Source organism: Falco punctatus (assembly GCF_963210335.1).
Source record: "Falco punctatus genome assembly, chromosome: 1".
Lineage (NCBI taxonomy): Eukaryota > Metazoa > Chordata > Aves > Falconiformes > Falconidae > Falco > Falco punctatus.
In genome coordinates, this window is record NC_137580.1 from 27649055 (window position 1) to 27665868 (window position 16814).

The 16814-nt window shown below is 37.7% G+C and overlaps 1 long non-coding RNA gene across 1 annotated transcript in view; it reads left to right on the forward strand.

Annotated features, from left to right (window-relative positions):
• LOC308067802 overlaps positions 1-16814 on the forward strand; it is a 66117-nt gene continuing 49303 nt past the window's right edge. The window contains exon 1 of the long non-coding RNA XR_013929729.1: positions 1-16814. This exon is cut by the window's right edge and continues 35249 nt beyond it. This is a non-coding gene — a long non-coding RNA (uncharacterized lncRNA).

Genomic DNA, 16814 nt, shown 5'->3' on the forward strand with positions numbered 1-16814 from the left:
GCTGGGAGTATCATAAAGTTCTTGGTGCTTCAGGAAATTAGCGCAGTTATCAGAAAAGAGTTGAAAACTGAAATTCTGTATCACAGGTAATGGAAGCTTTTGTATTAATAATAATGCAGAAACCATGTAGTTCTGCAAAGCACATAGGGCACGTGCTTAGCATTAGATATGCAGATCTTGTTGCTGAAAATAAAACTGTCTCTTCAGATTACAAGTTTGGACTAAGAAACTTAATTTTAAGAGGGTTTTTTGTGGGTTTTTTGGTTCACTTTTTCTTTCTTCTTTTTTTTTTTTTTAAAGAAAAAAATGGTCTTCTAAACCTTTTTGTAACTGTGTCTTCTACACTGAGAGTATTACTATCTTAAATTAAAAACTGCTACTAGCTTATGTAATGAACAAGAAGTTTAATTTTCTCTTGAATACAGATTCTTGTTTTCAAATTATGAAATGTACATGAATGGAGAATGAAGAGTGCATTTTATAAAACTTTAAGTAACCACGCAGTCATAAAAGTGTTCTCGATTTTTCAAACAGCTCAGTATTGAAATGGCAGAAGCTATGCTTTGATTTGAAATCTACTTGTGTTCCATTACTTACCACTAACCTTCCCTGTCACCTAACTCTCTGTTTCCTGCTGCAGGTTTAGATGATATTACAGAACCATGGAATGGTCAGGTTTGGAAGGGACCTCTGGAGGTCACCTTTCCCAACCACCCCTACTCAGGCAGGGCCACCTAGATCTGGTTACACAGAAACATGTCCAGACAGCTCTTGAGTATCTCCAAGGATGGAGACTCCAAAACTTCTCTGGGCAACCTGTGCCCGTGCTCAGTGATACTCACAGTGAAAAAGTGCTTCCTGATGTTCAGAGGGAGCCGCCTGTGTTTCAGTTGGTGCCTGTTATTTCTGGTCCCTGTCACTGGGCACCACTGGAAAGAGTCTGGCTCTGCCCTGTTTGCTCCCTCCCTTCAGGTATTTGTATAGACTGATAAGACTCCCCCAACCCCTCTTTTCTCCATGCTGAACAGTCCCAGCTCTCTCAGCCTTTCCTGATATGAGAGATGCTCCAGTGCCTTCATCATCTTACTGACTCTTTGCTAGACTTTCTCCAGTAGATCCATATCTTGAACTTGTATGCTTTTCACCATAGATGTACAGATACCCTCCTTCATGCTCAAATTCAGCCGCAATGCTCCTTGAAAACTGCTATCAAGGAAAAGCTCAGCTTTGACGAAGTTTATTGCTACTGGCCTCTGAGACTGTAATGAAAAATAAACCAGTGGATACATGTATGTTGCAGAATTAAATACCTGAGTTACCTGTGGTATTGAAAGAAAGTTAGCCAAGCAATATTGATCTCAGCTGGGGCTGTTAACTTGCATTTCAGCTTTGCATTTTCTTTCTTTAACTCCTCCTTTACTTTTGTCTTGATATTCCCCATCTATTAGGTTTTAACCATCTGGGGACCTGGACTGTCCTTTGTCATAGTCTGCCTTCTCTTATAAGAGTGGTGCCTCATCCTTCTAAGGCTTTTCAGTATCACTGTAAAACCTGTTTTTTAGTGTCAGGCAGCATATTTGAGGGCTTTTCAGCACTAAGATGACTACTTGAGCTTTCAGATTTTGTGTGTTTATCTGAACTACCCTTCTGCTCCTTTGAAGTGTGACCATTTCTAATATTAGTCCAAATTATGAATGATTTCCATGTCAAGAATTACTAGTAAGAGTGTATTAAATAATTTGAACTCTTACTAAGCTTCTTAACTGGAAGAGGGATAAAGATATCCTCCTGCACTAACTTTTCATACCTCTCCAAAAGAATTTGGTCATGGAAGTGCAGAAAGGTATTAGATTGCCTCTCTACATTACCAGTTAAAACTCTGGAAAGTACAGGACGGCTTCTTGCTCTTGATTCTTAAGAAAGATCCCAGTATCACCTTCTGCAGAAAAAAAGTAACCAAAATCATTCCAGGCAGTAAGCATTCCAGCTATATTGCTCATTTACACTCAGATAAAAATGCATGATGTGATTTTGGGTGTCATTCAATTTCAAAGTCACTTATACAAAAATGAATATTAATGAAGTCGGGATTTGAAGAGGCAGCATCTATTCTGAAATGAAAATATTAGTACAGAGATTCTTTCTGTATCACATTTTGCTATTAAATTCCCTTTCTTGTTCTAAAGTAGTTGGAAAAGAAACTGGTAGCAACTATAATTTCTCCTTTCCTATTAACATAGGCTATATTGCTTTCAACCCACAGTTTCACAGGTATTTAAAATAAGTAGGAAAATAACACTCACTGTGTTCATTTACATATAATATTAATTGATCAGTATTTTAAAAAGTGTAGTACAATGAATGCAGTGTGCAAGCTGATTTCTGCAATAAAACACTGAAGCAAACTAGAAAATCAGTTAATCAGCTATATATAATGTATGAGACATGCAAAACCTAAGTTATGAAGGTGGTGTTTTAACTTGAGTTACATATGCTGTAGTTCAGAGCATTAATGGATGTCTACTCTGTTTTGAAAGGACTTCATAATTAGAAAGCAATTATGAGCCCATTCAGGTGGAAGACAATTTAAACTGAAATAGGGTGATAGGAATTGGGAGCAATTTAAGAACATTTAATTAGATGCCCCCAATTCAATATAGTATGTGAAAACCATGTTGCTTAAAAAAAACCCCAAAACTAGCTCATAGAGGAAATAATCCTATTATATATGAATCCTAGCAAATCCTAGAGAAGTGGATGACGAGGAGGTGGAAGAGAGGGTAACTTGATAGGAACCAGTATTACCATAAATTTGGAATTTCATTTAGAAGCTAGGCATTGGAGGAAAAATAACAGAAATAAACTGAAAAAACCTTAGTGACCGGTGATGTAAAGGCCTGTATTTTACTTTACTCTAAAGTACAATACTAATCATACCTATTCATTTGATTCTACTGGTAGCTACAAGTCATGGAAATCTCCATAGTAATGAACAAATAAAAAAGATATTTTTCCAATAGCTATTACTGTTCTGTATTTGTGGGTGGGAGTCAGATGCTCACTTAAGTCTTGATGAAGAAGAAACAGTTTCTTCTCAGTTGAAACTATTGTGAATGAGAAACAACAGCTGAATACTTTTTAATGAGGAGGATTAGTTTTGCATTATTTTTTTGTGGGACGAATAACAAATTTTCTATATGATCTGATCTTTTTGCTTTGCTAAATTACAGTAAGTGCTAATGATGACACTTTAATACTAGTTTCTTGGTGCAAACCTTTCAAATTCCAGACTATATCACTTAAGAACATAAGAGGTTGCAGTAGAGCATGATATATTTTCTGTTATTATTTCGATAATGGTGGAAAACAAAAGAATTCTGTTTTGTCATGTTTCCAAGCAGTTTTCTCTAGAATTTTTAGCATGGTTTTTGCTTGCTTGTTCTTATGGGAAATCTTGAGAGATGGAAAGGGCAGTGGAGTTGTTAAATGCTTTAGAAAAGGTAAACAGAAGAGAGGAATTGTTAAGCTAGAAAAGGTCACGTTTGGACAGATTGAATTTAAGATGATGAGACTGCTTCTAAAATGCAGTGTCTGAGGGGAAGAGAAGAACTCAAAGGCAAAGAAATACCTCTGAAGACAGTTCTTACAAGTCTAAATCTGAACTACAGAAGTGATGGTGAAAGGAGGCCATCTTCATACCTGTATTATAGCTTAGGTAACAGAAGTAAGAACTGTTCTACAGCTTAAAAACCAGATTTCCCTTTGTAGTCCTAACTGTTTTAGTTGGAAGAGTGAGTTGGAGGAACCTTGTATTATAAAGGTTTCCACATTCCTTTCTAGCCAAATCCAAAATATTTTTATTATCATTGTAAATAGTTTTAATGTACTACTGTACAGACATGTTTCTTTTGGGAAGCCCTGAAATTCTCAGCCATTCTGATTCATATTCTAGTCCAAGTTGACCTGATTCCTGTCCACTCGCTGAGAAAATAGTGGGGCATATTGCATTATCCCAGTTACAATCAGGTAGTTCTCAAGCTTTCTATAAAGGGGTTTCTGTGGCAATAAACTTTTTGCAAAGATTTTCCCAGAAGATAATCCTATCATAGTACTAAATCTAGGGATGTGCATGGCGTACTTTCTAGCTTATTGCTGGAGTTTAAACCTATTATTTCTGAGGGGTTGGGTTCAAAGCTTTTATCAGCCTTTGACTGATGAAAGCAATCACCAGCAGAAGTAAGTGTTTGCTTTATACATGCCATGTCTGATTAGCCCACATTACTTATCTCAACTTCTGACCTAGCCTAATAGGACTATCTAAAGTGAAGGTGAAAGTATTAAGGAGCACATGTTTAAGAAACACTCAGCTCTGACTAGCCAAAAGTCTGTTTTTGGGAAACCTGTAGCTGCTGGTTTGACTAAGGAATAAGGAAAATAATGTGATATTTAATGTAAGTTTGACTAAAAGCTTGTTAGCTTCAATTTAAGGTTCTGGCATGACCTACGTTTGTTTCAGTTTCTGTTATATCAAAACTGGGCAAATTAATATTGAACTGAAAGCTTTTTTTTTTTTTTTTTCTCACTACTGTATCCAATGCTAGTGCCTTCGTTTTCCTGATTTGCTGCATATCAAATCAGATGCAAGAATCTTTCTGCATGTGCTTGTACATTGCATCTCTTTAGTCTTGACAGTTGATTGTGTTGTGAACTTTGCACATTGTTGACGTAAATTTTTATAGGGTATTTCCCAATTAAATATTTTTTTTTAAAAAGTATCTTCTATGTTGTGGTTTCCTGGTAAAGTAACAAGTATGATGCTGTGGGTGTTGAACTTAAGGAATTTACAACACCCAGATAAAGTATGTAGGTTTAGCTATTAGGTGAAGTAGGCCAGTGCTTAGAGTCTAAAAGGTGTTGTTGGAAATGGTTGGCTGTTGCCTCTTTTAAGCTAGCTGAGTCAGAAAGTGTTTGAGACACTGTGCTTCTTATCAGAGTAGGCACATAAGTAGGCAAGTTTAAGTGCTCCTGCCATGGAGGAATAGGTGGGGCTGTGACTGCTGCCAGCATCAGCCCTCTCACTCTTATCAACCTGGCTAGTTCCTTTAGCCTGACAGAAGCAAGCATCACTTTCCAAAGGCTTCCAGATCCCTCCCTGATGTTCTAGGTTATTTCTGTTCTCAGGTGTTCCTCCTCTCCCTCTGCACTCAGGTGACAACAACTGTGGTATAGGAGGAGGTGTGAGACTGGTGCAAGGAAAAGAAAGACCCATCACATGTGAGGAGGGGGAGGAGAGGCTGGAGCTGGAAAATTATGGTAGAGGCAGGGATGGTAGAAGGAGGTAGGAAGGTAGTTAGGAAAGTTCCAGGCTAGGCCAGCTGGGCCCAGTCTTTACTGATGTTTTTCTTTGTAAACACAGTTGTGTATCTGTCCTTATTTTTGTTTGTTTGTTTGTTCTTATATCATTTTACAACTTGGCTACTTCTATTTGTTGTTTGTATGACATCCTGAATGGTTTGCTCTGGGGAAAAGTCCTCACAATAAGTGGGTTGTTTTTAAAAGCTGTATTGTTTTCAGGCTATGTCTGGATACCTCCTGCTTGACATATTTACCTTGATAAACAAGCTTTAATGAGTCCTGCAGAGTATTTCCCAGTAGAGCGGACAAGAGCTCAGGATGTTCCCTGAAGATTGCTTTGTTTAATGTCAACTTCTCTTCAGTTATCCATCTTTGTTTATGAATTAATCAAGGAGCACAGTTTTTTTTACCCTTAACTACCCCAAATCATGGTTTGGTAATACAAATATTGGGACTTTGGGTATTGTTTCCAGCTGGTGAATGTGATAACTCTAATACTAACAAGCATATTCAAGCATACTTTTCATAAGACAAGTAGTCCCAATGAAAGAGAAAATATTGCCTCAAATGGAGCCCACTTTAGAATAGTAGTAACTGGTAATAAGCTCCGTAATAACATTTCAATATCCTTTAAAAAAAATAATTGAAAATAGAGATGATGACTGTCTTGATTAGAGTGACACTCACCCATGAAGTGCTCTGTGAAGCGGGCAAGTGCTTTGTTTGGGTTACTCAGAGAATAAAGAAAACCAAGCATTAGGTCTGCACTGTTCTTTGCTGTTTTCCCCTATCTGCCAGGTAGATGCTCAGCTTGTGGGGTTTTCAACCCTGGTGCTCTTTGCTTTGGAAGGGTAGAGGTGGCAAGACAAATAAAAGATGACTCCTGCCTTGAAGACCTTGTGTCTTCTTCCGTTAGAGACAAGAGTCCGCTGCAGGTTGCAATACATTTTACCTCACAGTGGGCACAGGAGGAAAACCTCACTGGCTTCATGCACAGAGAAAGATGTCTTTCAGCATTAGAATGTCTTCTTGTTTTGTTTATATTATGATCTTCCAGACAAGGTATGTTAATGGAGAAGGACAGCTAGACTGAAAGACAACAGAAAGGGATAAAGAGAGAGTGAAGTGCTGGAGACCTAAAGCTGGGTTTTCCTGAACAGTCTTTTTGGGGCAGTTTTGAATTTTTTTGTTCAGTTTGGTTTTTGTATGGTTATTTTGACTCTGTAGCTGTTGCATCTTGCTTGATGGTGGTAATAAAGCTTTGCCTTTACTGAGGGAATGATGCAGGACTGCCTGTCTAGAGCCAGGGGCATGGCAGGGCAATGAAAGAAGAAATTAAAAAGTACTGGCACCTGTAAGGAGTGTAACGTCCATGGCATTCTGGTCTGAGGTCTGGGAAGGGAGTATTTATGATGGACACAGTCAGCACTGAGTAGAGAATGTCTGCCTTGTATGTTGTGGAAAGAGGTATGGTAACATCTGAACTGCATAGTTCCTGATAAATGCTGTTGGTCCTTTTTTAAATATCAGAAGTTCTCCAGTTTCTGTTTAACATTTTTTTCTTTAAATAAATGAAAACAGCTCTGCTGTTTTTTTTGTTTTGTTTTGTTTTGTTTTTTTTATAAGGGTGTATTCTTACTTGCTACCAAAAACATTTTATCTTTTCTCTTCCAAATGTTTTCTTGGTGGTCTTCTTTTGAGGGCATTTGGATAATTGATTAAATCCTTGGGAGTGAACCTAATTATTTATTATTAGTTTTGTTTTGCCCATTAGATCATACTTCATGCCAAAATAACTCTTCTCAGAGTGATCAGTTTTGCTAACTCAAAAGATTTCACAGCTAATGTGTGAGACATTCTTTGCTCACTTTTGAAGTAAACACTGATCAGCTATTTCCAGTATCTGGGTAACCATCCAGGTATGTCACCATTCATAGAGGCAGAACAGAAAACAAATTAATTTCTGTACACCAAAATGAACACGGACTAATTAGTGTCTTTCTTGTGCATAATGGCAGGAGAGGGCACGCCATGCAGGCCTGGAGAAGCGAGGAGCTGACTGATGCTGAATGGGAAGCTTTGGAGAGGAGGAAGTGTAAACCTGTGTTCAGGAAACTGATTTCTTTCTCTGTCATAGGTGGGCTTTTAAACTAAGTGTTAATTTAAACAGATCATTGTAACTTGATGTGAGTAAGACAATATAATTGTCAAGTGCATAATATGGTCTTTCATCTCTGTCTTCAACTATTGTGCTTACGAAGATGTGAGAACTAAAATGTTGAGCTTTAAACATAACATAACAGTGTCGGTATTTTGGCACACATTCTTCCGATCTTTTGAACAAAATTATGAAAAGCAATTTGCTTAATAGGTATGCGCAAAGCATAAAACTATTTTAGTTCACATTTATTGTTTCATTTGTGTAAGGCTTTTTCTTCCACCTATGTGTTCTGAATAGGAGACTTGAAACCAGTGAGGAAAAGCAGGGAGGCAATGCTGAAGAGACTACAGGCACCCTTTCCCTTCCTGCCTTTATCAGCAGACAAGAGAGGGAATCTGAGTTACTCTGTGCCTTTCACATTTTCCAGGTATTCTGAGCCACTTACTTTCCCTGTAGTTTGGAATAAACTTTGCATCATTTTGAATGCCCTAAGCAGGGGCAGGTTAGCCACTGCACCGTAATGTGAAGCTTTGCAGCCCCAGGACACTGGTATAGGCTAAATTGCCAGACTAAATGTTATGTGTTGGACTCTCCACTGTTAACCTGTATGAGAACAAGCTCCTATGCTGGTCATACGGCAGCCAGGGTACTCTAGACAATCCTTCTGCAATATATTTAATTCTTCTTCTGAAACAAGATGCTCAGCATAGCCCACCCTTGCATAAGATCTGCTGAAGGAAGAGTACTACTGGTGCTATTTCTTGTGCTGTGGGACATGCAGAAAGCAGGTGTGTGTAGCCTGGATTGCAGTTTCACATGCCACAACAGCTGCCCTCCCTTTTCAAGCAAGAACCTCCTTTTGCCTGCCTTACAGATTCTGCTTTAAATACTTGTGGCAATATTTTGTAAGCATCCAGATGAGTCAATTATTCAGCTCTTCTCTAAACTGATCCTTTCTACTTCACATGTGATCTTGACTAAGTGTACTTTGAAACTGCATTTATTTAAGATTGAGATAACTTGTTTGGAGTTGGACCTACCAGAGCAGCTTTGAAACAGAGAGGATTTAATTCAAGATGCTCAAGAATAATCTTCTTTAGTAGCTCTTTCTGTTCCTCAGGTCACTGAGTGCTTTTCATTAGAGGTGAACTCTAGTTTTGTCTAGGTTTGGCATATCTAACTGGGTGCCAGCCATGCTGAACTGGCCCTGTGCTAGTCACTGTGTTCCATGGAGTTGAAGGTAGCAGCACACAGGCTCTGGAGGTGGCTTGGCCTTAGCCACTTTGAGTGATTGCAGGATTGTACATGACATGCCTTGCCTCACTTCAAGATGCAGGATGGCTTTCCATGGAACAAATTTATGAGTTTGCAGCAAGGCACAGTTAATCTCCACCTGGATACGGCACCCAGAGCTGATGGAAAGGGCATGTATACTACATGTTGAATTCTGACTGTCACAGAGCTCCATCTTCTAGGGGAACTTTCTATTAAATTGTAATTCAGTGGTCACACTATTAAAATGCTGCCATATAAGATCTAAACCTAAGAAAATTATCTTCATGGTAACACCAGAGTAAGTAAAATTATTTTTTTATAGTAGATACTGAACTGCATCCAAATTACAATTTTCTCAGACTTTTACCAACAGTGCCAAACAGATGAATTTCAAAGGGCTTATACTATCAGCTAACAGAATCACAGAATGGTTAGGGTTGGAAAGGACCTCTGGAGATCATCTAGTCCAGCCCCCCTGCTAAAGCAGATTCACCAAAAGCAGGTTGCACAGGATCATGTCTAGGCAGGTTTTGAATACCTCCAGACAAGGAGACTCCACACCCTCTCTGGGCAGCCTGTTCCAGTGTTCCATCACCCTCAAAGTAAAGAAGTTTTTCCTCACATTCAGATAGGATTTCCTGTGTTTCAGTTTGTGCCCATTGCCCCTTGTCCTGTCCCTGGGCACTACTGAAAAAAGTATGGTCCCATCCTCTTGACACCTGCCCTGAAGATACTTATATGTATTGACAATGTCCCTTTTCAGTCTTCTCCAGGTTAAACAGGCCCAGCTCTCTCAGCTTTTCCTCCTCAGGGAGATGCTCCAGTCTCCTCCTCATCTTCATATCTCTGAATAGATTCAAAACTGTAAGTTCATGGATAAAAACAGAAGGCAGATGAACTGTTATGAAATAAAGGTGTTCTCCATCTGTTGTCTGTGTAAAAACAGTTTGCAACATGTTCCTTGACATACATTGAGCACTTAAGTAGATACTGCTGCCCTTGGTTTGTCATAATGGACATTATGGAATTAATGTTGTTGTTGCAGCAAAAGAATGGCCTCTGTTTCAGCTTCATTCATAATCACTGAAAAGAACATTGGTGAAAACAAAAGCAGTTCCGTATTTAATTTATAAGTCTTAAATAATTTTTCCATTTCATAGCAGCCACCTGTTGACTGCTAAGGTCCTTACTCAAGAGATTATGATATTCAAAACACCTCCTAGGTGATAAAATTGCCTCATTTAAAAAAAAAAAATCAGTCAGAAATTATTTTGATCTTGTGTTGTTTTCTCTTTACAGTTTTTTTTTCAAGTGCTGAACTGTAAGCTTAAAAGCATTTTATAAATTTGAAGAGCTCTCATGGATTCCTTGTGCTTCCCTGGGAAAGTTGTTATTGCTGTTGGTTTGGTCCGTGAACACGCTGGCTCTTTCACAATGGCTGGACCAAAATGTTTCACAGAAGAACAGATAGGCAAGTTTGAGATCCTCCCTTATTTCTTTTGTAATTTTCTCAAGTTGTTACTCGCTGCTTCCTAGAAATGCAAACAAACAGAGTTTAAAGGGAATATTTCAAAATTCCACACTGTGTCAGAATGGAGTGAAAGGGCCTGTTGCCTCCTAATACAAATTGTAAATACATTTCACTTATTAGTGCCAGCAGGTCATGAGTACAATTGAAAGCCAGTAAAACAGCTACTTAAATATCAGGCTGTGGAAGTCTACTGCCTTCACCTCAAGATCAACCTGTGCAGGCTAGTTAGGGAATAATTAAGGAAAATTATGTTCTTCAGTACATTCTCTGGGTTGCCTGTTTTCTGTAACTGTCTACTAATGAACCCCAAGGGAATTCCTACATAGCAGAGAAACAAAATGGGATCCAATTTGTTCTCAACAGTTTTTGCTTCTTTCATAGTAATATACCACATAATTAGCAGACTTACTGTTCTGGGGTTTCATAACATTTTGACTGGAAAACTCCAAACTGGTTTTAGAGTCTTTGATGAGATTTTAATGTAAGATATTGACAAAATCTTTGATTTCTCTGAAACATAGGAGAATGCCACTTTTGGAGGTGGACTACTGCACTCATTCTGTGACAAATGATAAATGCTGGCAGTATGAAAATAACACTCCTGTGAATTCCCTCAGTCTCTTGGGCAGTCTTGAACACAACCTTAATAAATACTCAAAGTTATTATGCCATGCAGGATCACAGGGCAATTAGTCCCAAAATTACATTAAGAGTTCCAAACTAGTAATGAGAAATATTTTAAATTATGAACTTTCCACTGAAACATTCCAGAAAAAAGATGAGAATCTGGTCAGTAATGCATAATATCAGTCGTATTTCAAGCAGTTAAGTTCAGTTAAAGATAAAGTACGTCTCACTGAAAACTGTTAATTATCTAAACTGCAAATAGTTTGATAGGACTCATTTTTATACCTGTGTGTTAGATATTTCTCACTGGTATTAGATTCTCAACTTGCAAAGCCACTGTATTTTTGATGCTAAACAACTGAGTGAAAGATAAAACCCCGCCCAAGAGTACATGATCAAAATTATATGCTTGTGTTGATATGTCTTTGAAGTTTAAGCCAGTATCATAAGCATGAGATGAAAAAATAACCTTTTTGGAGCCTTGGGTTTTTTACATTTCATAAAGTTGCAAATTGAAAACTGGCTGCGTAGATAACACAAATGTGGTAAAATAGTAAATGGAGACATGTTATGTTTTATCTGACACAGTAATCAGAGCAACAAGATAGATAATTCTCAGGTAAATAACACTTGGACTTTCTCTGCATGAACTGATAACTAGTGATATTATTAACATCTGTCACATGTATGTCCAGCAGCTCTTCCAAGAACTTTGCTTGATCAATTTTTCCCATTTCTAGCTGAAGGCATGTTTATTGTGTTCTGATGTTTGCAAGCTGTCCAATAGCTTCCCCTCAGAACAATAATTATTTTGGTTTATAACTTGCACTGTTTCAGGGTTAACAGTGTCATATTAGAAAGACACTATGAAGATGTTTTTCTTTCATAATTGGCTATTTGTAAATCTACTTCTCTGATAGAATACCCCTTAATTACCATTTTCTAAAGTACATTAAGTGCTGTTTACCATTTTATAGCAATGCTGAGTTTTGCCTTCAAAACCATAACTCACCACAATAGTTACATGTGAAGGATACAATGAGCTTATTTATAGACCCTAGAATGACTTTTCAGAGATTTCACAGATTTACTTTATGAGGGATATTTTTATTCTTTCTGTACCATCTTGGGTGAGCCAAGAACCATAACAGATCTGCTCATGACTGCCATTTTCTTTCTATGTCAAACACCAAATATATTTAGATTGTGGAACTGCTGTGAGATGAAAATAAACTTTACTTAAAAATTGGGTTCTGGGTACAGCTTCTGTCATAGGGTCTGCACCTGTGCTGCTTGTTTTCATTTTGTTACTGTATGACAAGGCTAAGGTTGGTATGTAACTTACTAGATACATTAAATTGCTTATTGAGGCACTGAAAATAGATGTTTCTGTATCTTATGCGGAATACACTTATCTCGGAGTGGAACAAGCTGCATTGTGGAGACCACTGCTCAGAAGCATTCTGGTGTCTGCATCAGTTAAACACTTCTAATACCCTAACCCCAGTGTTCGTCTATTAATTTGCCCTGCAGAATCTCAGAAAACTCTGCTTTCAGTTCCCGCTATCCAAAGTCCGTAAGACCCCAGCCTCTGGTACTCTCAGATTAAGATTCCTAAATAAGAAACAAATACTACTTAAGGAGAGAGTCTTGAACAGGGAGAAGTGTGTCGCTCTGGTATGTAGCTGCTTTGCCAGACAGGCGCACAAGGATTAAGTGCTTAAGCCCCAATCCTTTCTCAGAATCTGTCTTTTGTATTCCATATCTTTCTCGTGTGCAATGATCAGCTTGTGAGCATCTCTTCTCAGCTACTGTTGCTTTCATGATCTCTGCGGGGAGCTGAGTGGATAACTCAAGGCTTCTGGACTTCATTTGATGATAAGTTGCCAGGCAGTTATTTGTTGTAAATCTGGAAAGTGAATAAAACTTCATTTATTTCTCACGTATAGGTTGTATCAAGGAAGTACGGTGGTAATTAAACTAATAGATGGAGGACACTTTTTTTTTTTTCTTCTTATCATAGTTTTTATCCAGGCATCTGGAATTAGCTAAGACTTGTAACGCAGAATAAGTAAAGATGTTAAACACTTTGTAGCTGTCTAAACAAAAGTAATCAGTCTGCCTACATTTCAGAATTTTAGGTATTACACCCAGATAACTTTCTGTATATATATATGTCTCATGGATAGGAAGTGAATTTCCTGCATGGTTTTCCAGCAAATGCCCTGCTACTAGTGAAACTGCAAGGGTACTTCTGCTGGCAACACTCCTCTAAACAACTTCATCCGGACAGGACATTTTACAGGGAAAAATATATAAAAATATGACAGTAGAACTTAGGAAAGAAGTTCAAAGGGTGAGAGAGTTCACCCAGGGTAAGAGTGAAATATATCTACAGATAAGAAAGACCAAAGCAGCTTAGTTTTTCATTGTTATGGTTTTGAGGAATTTTTTTCAGTATCCATTGTAGGCACCTAGTCTCAGACCTTAGGTTTTCTTATTTCCCCCTGCTGGAGTGAAGAAAGAGGCTCTTCAAGGCAGCACATTGCAGCAGCAGCCGGACTTACAAGCCCTGAATATGCCTTTGGGGAACACTTCCACTTTCCACTGACAATAAATGAAGTTATGGAGACAGAGTATATAAATGAATAGCCCAAATTGAACACTGGGGTGATAGATATCTTTCTCCTTTTCTCAGCTGTGTTGTATACTATTTACTGGAGACTTTATGTGCCTGAGCAGGTAATTCAGTCAGCCATTGACCTTTCCCAGTAGCCAGTTTGCATGCAATTGTTTGATCAAGAGGAGCTGATCAGACTTATGTGTCTGGAGTTGGGCAGTGCACCTGCTGATTCAGCCAGAACGCTGTCTGGTCTTTTTAATCATAAATGACTTGGCCTGAAGAGGGACTGGAGATTAACAGTATTATGTTCAAAGGGCAACATATGTATTATAAGAGAAAATGTAAAATAAATCTACACTTTCCACTCCCCCCTTACTGAAATCTATTTAAAAAGAATTTTCTTTAATAAGAGCTTGCATGTTCAGATGTATACCTTGTAAGTTGCATGGTATGCATATTTGTAACACAAAATACACAGGATTAGACTAGAGTGTGTTTGGACCTTCACATTTATGATTTTCATTGTGATTGTACATTGAAAGAGTTCAATATTTCCTTGACTTTTGAAACTTGCTTTGACATAATTATGGTATGCATGCTCTCCCAGCTTTAACTCAGTATTTAATATATCATAGTCCCATGCTGAAGGATGGAAATTTCTTGATATTTCCATTAAATTAGATGGAATCAGACTTTGAAAAGGCAAAATCATACTTTAGAAATCTCCAGTGGTGGAAAGAACTTGTTGATAATAATTTTATATTATTTTCTCAATTTTTTTTTGTTGAAATTATGTGGAATTTAAGTATTAGAGTGTTCTTAATTACCTTTTCAAGATGCTGCATTGGTTAAACGTTAAAATTCCTTGATTTCTCATGTCTTCTGGTCATATGGGCTTTGTAAAAATGTTTTCCTTACCTGCATAGAGATATTACTAAAAGAATTTTTGTGAGGAAAAAGAAGTGTTTATATTCTAAATAAAGTAAAAAGAAAAATGAAAACATCATCTTGAATTTCATGAAGCATTCAGATGATTTGCGTGATATACATGCCTGAACATAATTACAAAAATATATAGCCTTTTATCCTGAAATTATTTCCATAGCTACAGGGAATTCTCTGATTAGTCTAATTACAGTTGTTTGAGTGGCTGTCTAGGCAGATTTTGAAAATCTCCAAGGGTTTCTCACCCTGCTACCTTTTCCAGTTGATGAAAAACTGGAAGAGACTGACTGGAGAGACAGAAGAATCTTGAGAGCTGATAGTCTTAAGAGGAAATTAGAAAAGCATTGGTTAAGGTTCATGTGAGTGTGGTGATCCTGCCACCTAGTGAGAAGTGGACTTTGACCTCTTGGTATCTTCTTTAGACCTATGATTTTATGAAATACAGCTAGATACTTAAATATCCAGCATCAGATATGAAAGCATATACATTTTAGAACATGAACGTTTGCTACTGGATTTGACAAAGGAAATCAAAATAGATATCTAAATCCAGTCACTTCTGAAAAGCTTGGCTTAGGGGCAATGGAAGTCTACGTGTAACTGGGGATTATAGCTGTTGCTTTTTCAGAGTGAAAGGTCAGACCCTCAAAAGTTTATTTTTCAGCAAATTCTGCGGTAGTATTAACCTCGGCTGATGCAGGTTTTTAGTTTGTTTTTCCTGTGCTAAAAGCTTTCTGTTTTCTCTGTACAGGTATTTATGTTTTAATTATAATTCTTTTTGAATAATCATGTTTAAGAGGAGGTTCCTCTTAGAGTATTTCCTACCTTAAATAAAATTGAGGCAATATGTGCAAAACTGTCTGACTTCACTATCAGGTGTGGTAGGAAGTAATTGAAATATGGTATAATAGAGCATAATAAAATTATTTTCTAATTCTAGTAGCAAAAAAAGACCAAACTTTTCCCTAATTTTTTAGTCTGTCCTATTTGTAGCAAAAGCCCTGAAATTGATTTTTCCTGTGTAATAATTGCACGGTATGGCCCACGACAGGGAGCTTTTGGAGGGCGGAAGAGGGAATTAGGCTCCCAGTTCCCACTGCCTGTCAGAGGATCTGCAGGGAAACCACTAACAATCATGTGGCAGTAAGGAACATACCTCAGAGTTTGTTGCCTCAGGTTTGTCTGAAGATGTCAATTGCTAAAATGTTCTCTGTCTCCTTGGTGCTTCTGGCCCCTGATGGGCACAATAGAGGAGGTCTCAGGCCATCTTCTCTGTGCTTGGGGCAGGGTGTTGGGGCTGTGGTACTACCTTAGCTGTACCTGTGTTTCAGAGAGGTCACTGCATTGACTTTCCTAGTTTCCTTTCTTCCTGAAAGCCCACTTATGCAATTGAAACACTCCTGAAGGAGAAAGTCTTAATAGGAACTTTTATTTTGCTCAGATTTTTTTCTACTATTTTCTTCCAGATTTAGTAAACAACACTGGAAATTAACTAAACTTTGTTCTTGTATGTATTGGTTGCATGACGTCAGGATCTCCTTTCTTATACCTCTGCAATTTTAGGACCCCAGCCTGCCTCAGTTTCTCTGGCAGTTTTTGGTGTACAGTGGAGATAAATTTCAATGTATTGAGATGCTTTGTAGATACCAATACTCAAGTTAGCATGTGACTGAGGGACAAGTGTACTGACAGATGGACCCATTAATCTTTCAGAAAGGTTTTCAGATACTATTGTCATCTGCACTTTGCTTGACAGAGGGGACAAACTGTTGAAAAAGAAGCCACACTAAGTTCCACATTTTTCTAGCTACAATAAAACAAAACAAAGTATAATAAGAATTACCTGAATCATGTCTTTTAGAAGAAAAGTCTAAGGATCTGCAGAAAAATATTTACAGGCAGTGAAACGAAAGTGAATTGCAAGGGTACTGAGAAAATACGTATCAATAAAAGAAGGGGTATTGCTCTGGCTCCTTACACAGTTTAAAACCTTTTCAAGTATGCTGTCAAAATATCTTTTTGCTGTGAGGTTTTACTTCACATTTCTTTAGCATAATGCTGAAGACCCATCAGTGTGTCAGAATAAAGTTACAATTTCAACCAGAGAATGTATAAAGAACTAAGCTGTGTGTTTCCAGGTCTTGAATAACACATATTCTATCTTTACTTGGAAATACTGTATTGAAGAATTTAATTTTCCAGGATAACTGAAATCATTGTCACAGGATGTAAGATGTATTGTGATTCTTTCTGTAGGGTTATTTTGTATGAAGAATCGGATCTGAGAACATGAGTTC